We start from the raw sequence: 8,298 nt of genomic DNA, 5'->3' as shown, positions 1-8,298 counted from the left end.
ACAGTGATGAGTGGAGGTCGTTTGACCGCTGACCCATTACGGATGCAGGCAATGAGGCAGTGATCGCTGAGATCTTGGTTGAAGACAGCAGAGGTGTATTTAGAGGGCAAGTTGGTTAGGATGATATCTATGAGGGTGCCCGTGTTTAAGGCTTTGGGGAGGTACCTGGTAGGTTCATTGATCATTTGTGTTAGATTGAGGGCATCAAGCTTAGATTGTAGGATGGCTGGGGTGTTAAGCATGTTCCAGTTTAGGTCGCCTAGCAGCACGAGCTCTGAAGATAGATGGGGGGCAATCAGTTCACATATGGTGTCCAGAGCACAGCTGGGGGCAGAGGGTGGTCTATAGCAGGCGGCAACGGTGAGAGACTTGTTGTTAGAGAGGTGGATTTTTAAAAGTAGAAGTTCAAATTGTTTGGGTACAGACCTGGATAGTAGGACAGAACTCTGCAGGCTATCTTTGCAGTAGATTGCAACACCGCCCCCTTTGGCAGTTCTATCTTGTCTGGAAATGTTGTAGTTTGGGATTAACATTTTTGGTGGTCTTCCTAAGCCAGGATTCAGACACAGCTAGAACATCCGGGTTGGCAGAGTGTGCTAAAGCAGTGAATAGAACAAACTTAGGGAGGAGGCTTCTAATGTTAACATGCATGAAACCAAGGCTATTACGGTTACAGAAGTCATCAAAAGAGAGCGCCTGGGGAATAGGAGTGGAGCTAGGCACTGCAGGGCCTGGATTCACCTCTACATCGCCAGAGGAACAGAGGAGTAGTAGGATAAGGGTATGGCTAAAAGCAATAAGAATTGGTCGTCTGGAACAGAGAGTAAAAGGAGGTCTCTGGGGGCGATAAAATAGCTTCAAGGTATAATATACAGACAAAGGTATGGTAGGGTGTGAATACAGTGGAGGTAAACCTAGGTATTGAGTGATGAAGAGAGAGATATTGTCTCTAGAAACATCATTGAAACCAGGAGATGTCATCGCATGTGTGGGTGGTGGAACTAATAGGTTGGATAAGGTATAGTGAGCAGGACTAGAGGCTCTACAGTGAAATAAGCCAATAAACACTAACCAGAACAGCAATGGACAAGGCATGATGACATTAAGGAGAGGCATGCTTAGTCGAGTGATCAAAAGGGTCCAGTGAGTAGAGAGGTTGGTTGAGGTCACAGATTTAGACAGCTAGCCGGGCCATCGGTAGCAAGCTAGCATAGGATGGAGGTCTGTTATTAGCCACCTCGTGCATTTCCGTTGGTAGGATTAGTGGGGTTCCGTGTGGTAGAGGGGATGAATCCAAATCACACACAAAAAAACAAAACAATAGCTATACAGTGGGGCAAAAAAAGTATTTAGTCAGCCACCAATTGTGCAAGTTCTCCCACTTAAAAAGATGATAATTTGCAAATAAATTCATTAAAAATCATACAATGTGATTTTCTGGATTTTCTTTCTCATTTTGTCTTTGAAACATATGTAGACAGACCCAGGTTTTGGTGAAAACATTTCAACAGTCAACAATTCTACATTCAATATGAAGTTTGTTATTTTTATCATATAAAAAATATATATGTTACAGTATAAGTATTTGAGAACAAAATAGAAATCTTGCTGGATTTCTTTCCCATAGTTAGTCATGTCAATGCCTTGGGCAGAGTGATATACAAGCTAATGATCCCTTGTGTGTGTGTGTGTGTGTGTGTGTGTGTGTGTGTGTGTGTGTGCGCACAGAGTATGGGTGTGCAGAAACCCCTCAACCCTCTGCTGCCCTTTTCAGACGGGGTCCTCTCATTGTGTGCTCCCCTCAGCTCCCTTTAACATCCCCACGCCAGGGCCCAACAATCAGAGGGTGACCCCAAGGCGACCCCTCATTGAGCATCATCTCCAGAGTGTAACTGTCCTTGACAATGGAGCGGGATGGAGCGGGACGCTGTCCTATTGTGGTGCCCTGGCCCGGACGCTCCACCACCCAGACCCAGGACACCACCCAGCCTTTCAGCCCCACGATGTGACCAGAGTGGGGGGACAGGGGGGTACATGGAGACACAGAGGAGCCTTGTCTGGGCTGACTCCTTCCTGGCTTGCCTGGCCTTGCCCCTACGCCCCCCTATCCACCTCCCCTTCCTCCAACACCACCTCCCGACTCCGTAGCACTCCTCGGAATGACGGCTGACTTGACAGCAACAATATGCTTTAAAGTGTCAAGTCAAGTCCCTCCATTGTCTCTCTGAGTAGAGAGCCGAGGCACTGGAATGCACAATTGTGTGTGTGTGTGTGTGTGTGTGTGTGTGTAGTCAGACGTAAAGGAGCTGAGTTTGCGTGTTCTTTATTTGCTTGTGTATATATTACTAGTTTGTCTGCTATCTTTTTTTACATGTCCACATGAGAGAAGAAGAGTTCATTCTTTAAGGCTGTCATCATGACAGAAACCCTCAGCACACTATTTTCAGTTACCGTTACAAAAAAGGCAAAGAAAACAGGTGTGTTTTGAGAAGAGTCAAGTAATGAGTGATTTAAGGGCGGACAGTTTGGCCAGTCCTGTGAGTGAGGTATGTGGTAATGAGGGCTTAGAGGGAGAGCGTTGCTCCTGTGTGTATAGTACCATCTCCCATAGCCCCAGGGTCTGACTGGCTCTGTGTAGGCTGACAGACTCCACCTGGGGGGGCATCCTCTCCCGTGGAGGTCCTGGTATCGTGGTGGTGGTGGAGGTTTGATGACACCGGCTCAGGGCAAGGAGGAATGGGAGTTTGTTGGGTGCCTGGGTGAAGTGTGTGTTTGTTGTGTGTGCATGGGTACGATACCGAGCCTTCTCTGAAGCCTTGAGGGGACAGGCAGTCTGGCACTAATTGAGTTACAACCAGGTGTTGGAACTGGTTCAGGGAGCAGCATAAACCCATTTTGTTTTTAGAGGAACAGAAACTGAACCTGGAAAGAAAGTGCTCTCTAGTGTTGCGGAACCGAACCGTTACTTTTACATCTTGAGAACCAGTGTCTAGTATATACTGTAATTCTGTAATACAGTGAAGTTAAACATATTCCAATTCACAACATGTCATGGTGCTCAGCACTTCAAGCCAAGCCCCCTCCACGTCCACTCCTCTCTCTCGCTCTCTCCCCACCCGTGAAATTTCAGTCACATCTCTCGTCAGTCACATCTCTCGCCTGCACTTATCTGTCCTCAAACATGTAAACAACTAGCTTACACGTTCCACAGCAAGCTGCTCTATCCACGCTTATCGGTGGACTAAATGAAAGAATGATGTTGATTTCACAGGGTTAAAAAATGAACAAACCATTACTTTTTTAGGAGGATCGAACCGATTCAGAACTTTATTATGCTGGTCGGAACACTGTAAATAAATAAATCGGGGTTCTGCTCGGAACGGATCCTCTCTTTCTATTGCATCATGTAACACAGTACAGTAGTATATTCTCTATGTGATATGCCAATCCTGCTTGTGCTGTTTCAGATGGCGGTGACAGTGTCCTCCTCGTCCCGCTGTTCTCAGGTCAGCTCTAGCCAGTCCCATGTGTTTGAGGAACTAGAGGCCATCGCCCCGCAGACCGGCTCTTGTGTGTCCCTAGACCACCCACTCAGCCCAGCAGACTGCAGCCCACCTGGTACAGGTCCTGTACAGAGCACCCAGATTATGTCCAGTAGATCGTATAAAATACCACTGATGTCATACCTGTCAAGGGTCTACACAACGATTACATCAGAAACGTTCTCTATATTTATGTCATACATGCATACATGTGCTCCTCAAACTGTATAGACACTTGAAAAAGAAGAAGGCTTTTTACTTTGCATCAAAGTTGGTGAATTAACCGTTTATTTTTTTATAGCATGTGAATGCTTAACTACCTACTTGTGGAATGCACTTGATGTTTAGAGTTGTTTCTACCTGGGCAGTCCGTGGTGTTAAAATTAATTAGCGTTATTTAGACAGTTATGTCAATGAAAAGGTCACGGCACCTGATTTCTTTTTCCTGTTTGTGGTTGTTGTGGACATGTTTGTCTGACCGCCGTTAATGCCTCAATTGGACATGCACTCCTTCCTCAGCCTCTCTCGTGTAATGGACTGGGGTGTGACGGTGATGTGTGGATCTCGGCGCTCTGTTGTGGAACAGTGTGTCACGTCTTTGTGTGTGTACAGTAAATGTGTGTGTGTGTGTGTGTCTACTGAAGTTAGTCAGTTCAGTGAGCTGTGAAAGGAAACATTACCCAACGCAGACAGTGATTTTCTCACTCACTGAGGACTTCCCCAAGCTTCTCTCATCCCCTCTAATACCTGACAAGGTGTTTAGGATGTTTAACCTGCTCGCTTGACCTGAACCTCCGTCTGACCTCCATGACCTTTGCCCTGAGGATGTGATGGGATCATGTCAGCTACCACCACTGCTGCAGCAGCTTAATTCCACTCTTCTGTTCTGTGCTGTAACATCTTCCTCAATTGACAAATATAGACATCTACCATCCGTATAGAGCCTGGAAAGCAAAGAAATGTAAAACTGTCTTATACTGACTGACTGCTTAAACTTTGCTACTGACTCACAGGCATCCATGTGTGTCTGTCAAAACTCCAGTGACCCCGTCTGGGTGGCAGTATAGCTAGTTAACACTTTAATCACAGGGTTAGACCTTTGTTATCTGTAACAGTGTGTCTTTACAATGGGTTGCATTGTCATGGCTAATGAGGGGGTTAACTCCCAGCCTAACTGAAAGTGTGTCATCACAATGTGTTTCACCACGGGACTTCCTTCACCACAACTCCTTAATCAATCAGACAGTCAGTTCTTTTTTCCTCACCTGAAGGGGTTTACCTGACAAACAGAAACACACCCAGAGACACACGCAACGCATTGTAGAGGCAGGAGCCTTCCCTATGATAGGGGAAGGCAACCCTGGTCCTAGAGGTCCACAGGCACGTCATGTTTTTTGATTTAACTGACCTGGAAGACCAGGTGTGTTGAATGTAGGCAATCACTGAACTGCATAATTAGCATGTGGTGGTCAGGTGTGGTGCCTAGTTGGAACGTCATCCTGCAGTACCTGCATCACTCCAGGAACAGGGTTGTCTTCCCCTGATCTAGGTGGAATTCATTTCAAGTCGCTCAAAGTCTCTAAAAGTTAATCTCTAAGGGCATACTGTAAAAACGCAGTACTGTACTTAACTAGAAAACTATCCAGATGTGATACTTTTTATGTGCTATAAAACACAATGCATTCCACTATGGCTGCTGTGTGGTTGGCTGAGATGGTGGGACTGAGATTGCATTGAGAGGAGAAGCAGGGTTGACCTGCAGCGGAGCGTGTTATGAGGCAGCTCCAGCCCAGCGGCTGTGTGAAATCCCCTCCCAGGGAACAGCAGCTCCACACCCTGCTCTCTGCCTGGACGGCGTGGGCCGAGGATTTGCATGGGCAGGGAGCCCACACTGTTACTGATCCTCTTTTAATTGGCGGTGACAGAGAACTCTGGAGCCTAGGACTGGGGGGGTGGAGCTTGAGGGTTGTCAGTCATATTTGCACACACACCTCACTGATCCATACAGGACTATTTCCTCTACCTCTAATCTGGTTCAGAGAGGCTATCCCTGGCCTTGGCCTACACTATCTCTGGTTATCCATGTCTAATGGAATCCCTGTGATAACCCCCTGAATGTAGGGAATCAGAGAAGGTGGTCACTCTGGTCCTGACTAATGTATTGTTTGTTGAGTCCTCTGTGGCTCAGTTGGTAGAGCATGGCACTTGCAATGCCAGGGCTGTGGGTTTGATTCCCACATGGGACCAGTATGAAAAATCTATGCACTCACTACTCTAAGTTGCTCTGGATAAGAGTGTCTGCTAAATGACAAAGAAAATACAAAAAATGTCAATTAAAAAGGAGTTAATAGATGGACTGATCCAATGGACTCCCATAGTCCCTTTTTAATGCTTTAGTTCTGATGTGTTGGATCTGCTGTTTCACATAATGCTTCAGTTGTCCTGTATACTGTATGCCACCTCTGCAGAGATGTCCACAGGCTTGGCTGCTCTGACAGTGGGCTGTGACTCAGGGGACCTGGGCTCCCTGTCCCGTGTGCAGCTCCTGGACCGGTCGGACCCTGTGGAGCCCCACTGGCTCGCTGGTCAGGACATGTACTCCCCAACAGAAGACGGAACAAAAGGCCACACAGCGGAGCTCCGAGCCAGAAGACCCCTTAGTCCAACGCTGTATACTACAGGTATCCCTTATTTACAACTCAACACCCAACCCAGTCTGTGATTCATTTGTGAGTCCGTGAATGTGATTGAACTGGCACGTCTTTATATACACACTGTGTTTGAGACATTGTCTCAGTAAGATTACTAGACTCCTTCAACAGTTTCTTTTGACAGTTACAATGAGCCAAACTATGACCTTTGATAGAAACAGCAAAACCGTTGATTTCACAACAGGGAAAATCCAGACAGAGGAGTATTCTGTAGAATAGGCTGGACAGGGGAATACCAAACAGCGTTATGGGTGTGTGCCTGCCAGTCGTTGGCTGGCCTTGAGAGTAATGTCTTTACAGTGTGAACCGCCTCTCATCTGCTCCCAGGCATGCTGCTGCAGCATCTTAACTGAAAGGCCATAAAGATATGGAGGCTCATTTCTGGCTTTGGCAAAACGTTTTATTGGGATATGATATGCCATATTAATAAAGATCAAACCGCCTCACGTTTATCATTAACCTGGAGACCTGAGCCCAGACACACCGACAACTAGTTAAAAATATCTATTTTAACAATGGCACAATCTGGATGTGATTATGCCTGTGCGGCATGCGCATATCAGTCTGGGTGATGCAAGAAATGGCATAGAAAGTAGAACAAACGTCCTGTAAAGTGGTAAAAGGAACGTAAGTGGTCGATGAGCAAACAGTTGGAAATAAGCACGTCCTATTGTAGTTTTATAGGCAAACAAAAGACGTGTAAATTGTTTTCCATGACATTGACAGTACTAATGCTCAGTGTGATGCTTCTCCTCTGAATTGGCAATGGCCTTGAATACAGTCATTGAATCAAACTAAATCCTCTTCACTCGGTGACGTATCACTGTGGCCTGCCTGGAGATGTAGACACTGCAGGGAGCTAGTCTGTCTGTCTGTCCTCCTAGGTGTGTCTCCAGAACAATGTTTTCCCATTCTGTGTTTGCACCTGGCACGCTTCTGCGAGACAGGTGCTCCTCCATGTTTTTCCCCCCTCTTTTTATATCAGTGTTTGCAGAGAGATTAGGAACCATACTTTTGACTAATACATGGCATTACTCATATCGGTGCGCGCACTCAAACACAAAGGAAAACCCACACGCAAGCGTGTACACCGGGCACATTGGCACGCGCACAGACTATCTATCCAGTTTGTGTCTTCAAATTGGTGTGTGTGTGCATGCCTGCATGGATGTGTGTGTGTGTGTGTGTTGTCAGGCGTCCTGCAACCCCTCACAGCTGGCAGCTGTGGAGACGACAGTGTGTCTGAGAGGTGTGTCGCCACAGGCAAAGTCCAGGGACAGGGTGACCACACAATGGTGAGTGTCTGTAGCCCCTCCTCAAACTACCCCTCACAACAACTCCCCCTTGTAGCTTTCATCCGTCTCCTTAAATGACTATTGCACATTGTTGTTTAAACACGGACTATACAAACACACAGACACTGACTGAGACAAAGACCTCTATTTACAGTACAAACTTGAACTGGCGTGAATTTGTAACTGCCATCCCGGATCAAGCAGCCAAATTGTTGTTGATAATTGAAACACAATATAACAACAGTGAGAGAAGCGTGCAGTGCAGCAGGTGTGTAGTTAATCAGTCACAGGCCACCGGAGGGAGAGGCTGGTGACTGTACCACTGAAAGAGCAGACAGCCTATTTACACCATGCTCCACTCAGCCCACTGCTCTATCCAAAGGGGGTCCACTCACTCACACTTAGATGTGGCTCTATACAGGGGGGACTCTTTTGGAGGATGCGCCGCTGGTGGGATGGATCAGACAGGGTCAGGGGTGAGGGGTCAGGGGGTAAACGCAGCGCTGCGAGTGCCGGGGTGCAGTGGAATGGATGCAGGTGCTCCACGCGGTCGACTATTCATCTCCTCTTTATGATGGAGGAGAGAGCTTCCTCTGCTCTCTGAAAGGCTCAATGTGTCTTATAAGCCCCCTGTGATTATGTCTAACCACAATGAAGCGTTCTGAGTACCCGGGGCATGATTCATGTTAGGCTATTTGCATACTGGACCACTACTACACCACAGGGTTAGAGTCTAGTGTGCTGGTACGG

The 8,298-nt window shown here is 46.9% G+C and overlaps 1 non-coding gene across 1 annotated transcript; it reads left to right on the top strand.

Moving 5' to 3' along the window:
- Positions 1-5,714: 5,714 nt before the first annotated feature.
- On the top strand, positions 5,715-5,788 carry trnaa-ugc. The gene has a single exon. It is a non-coding gene; the product is annotated as a tRNA-Ala (tRNA).
- Positions 5,789-8,298: the final 2,510 nt, after the last annotated feature.

This window comes from Oncorhynchus mykiss, chromosome 21 (genome assembly GCF_013265735.2).
Source record: "Oncorhynchus mykiss isolate Arlee chromosome 21, USDA_OmykA_1.1, whole genome shotgun sequence".
NCBI lineage: Eukaryota > Metazoa > Chordata > Actinopteri > Salmoniformes > Salmonidae > Oncorhynchus > Oncorhynchus mykiss.
The sequence above is the reverse complement of the archived record's forward strand: the minus strand, read 5'-3'. Positions and strand labels throughout refer to the sequence as shown.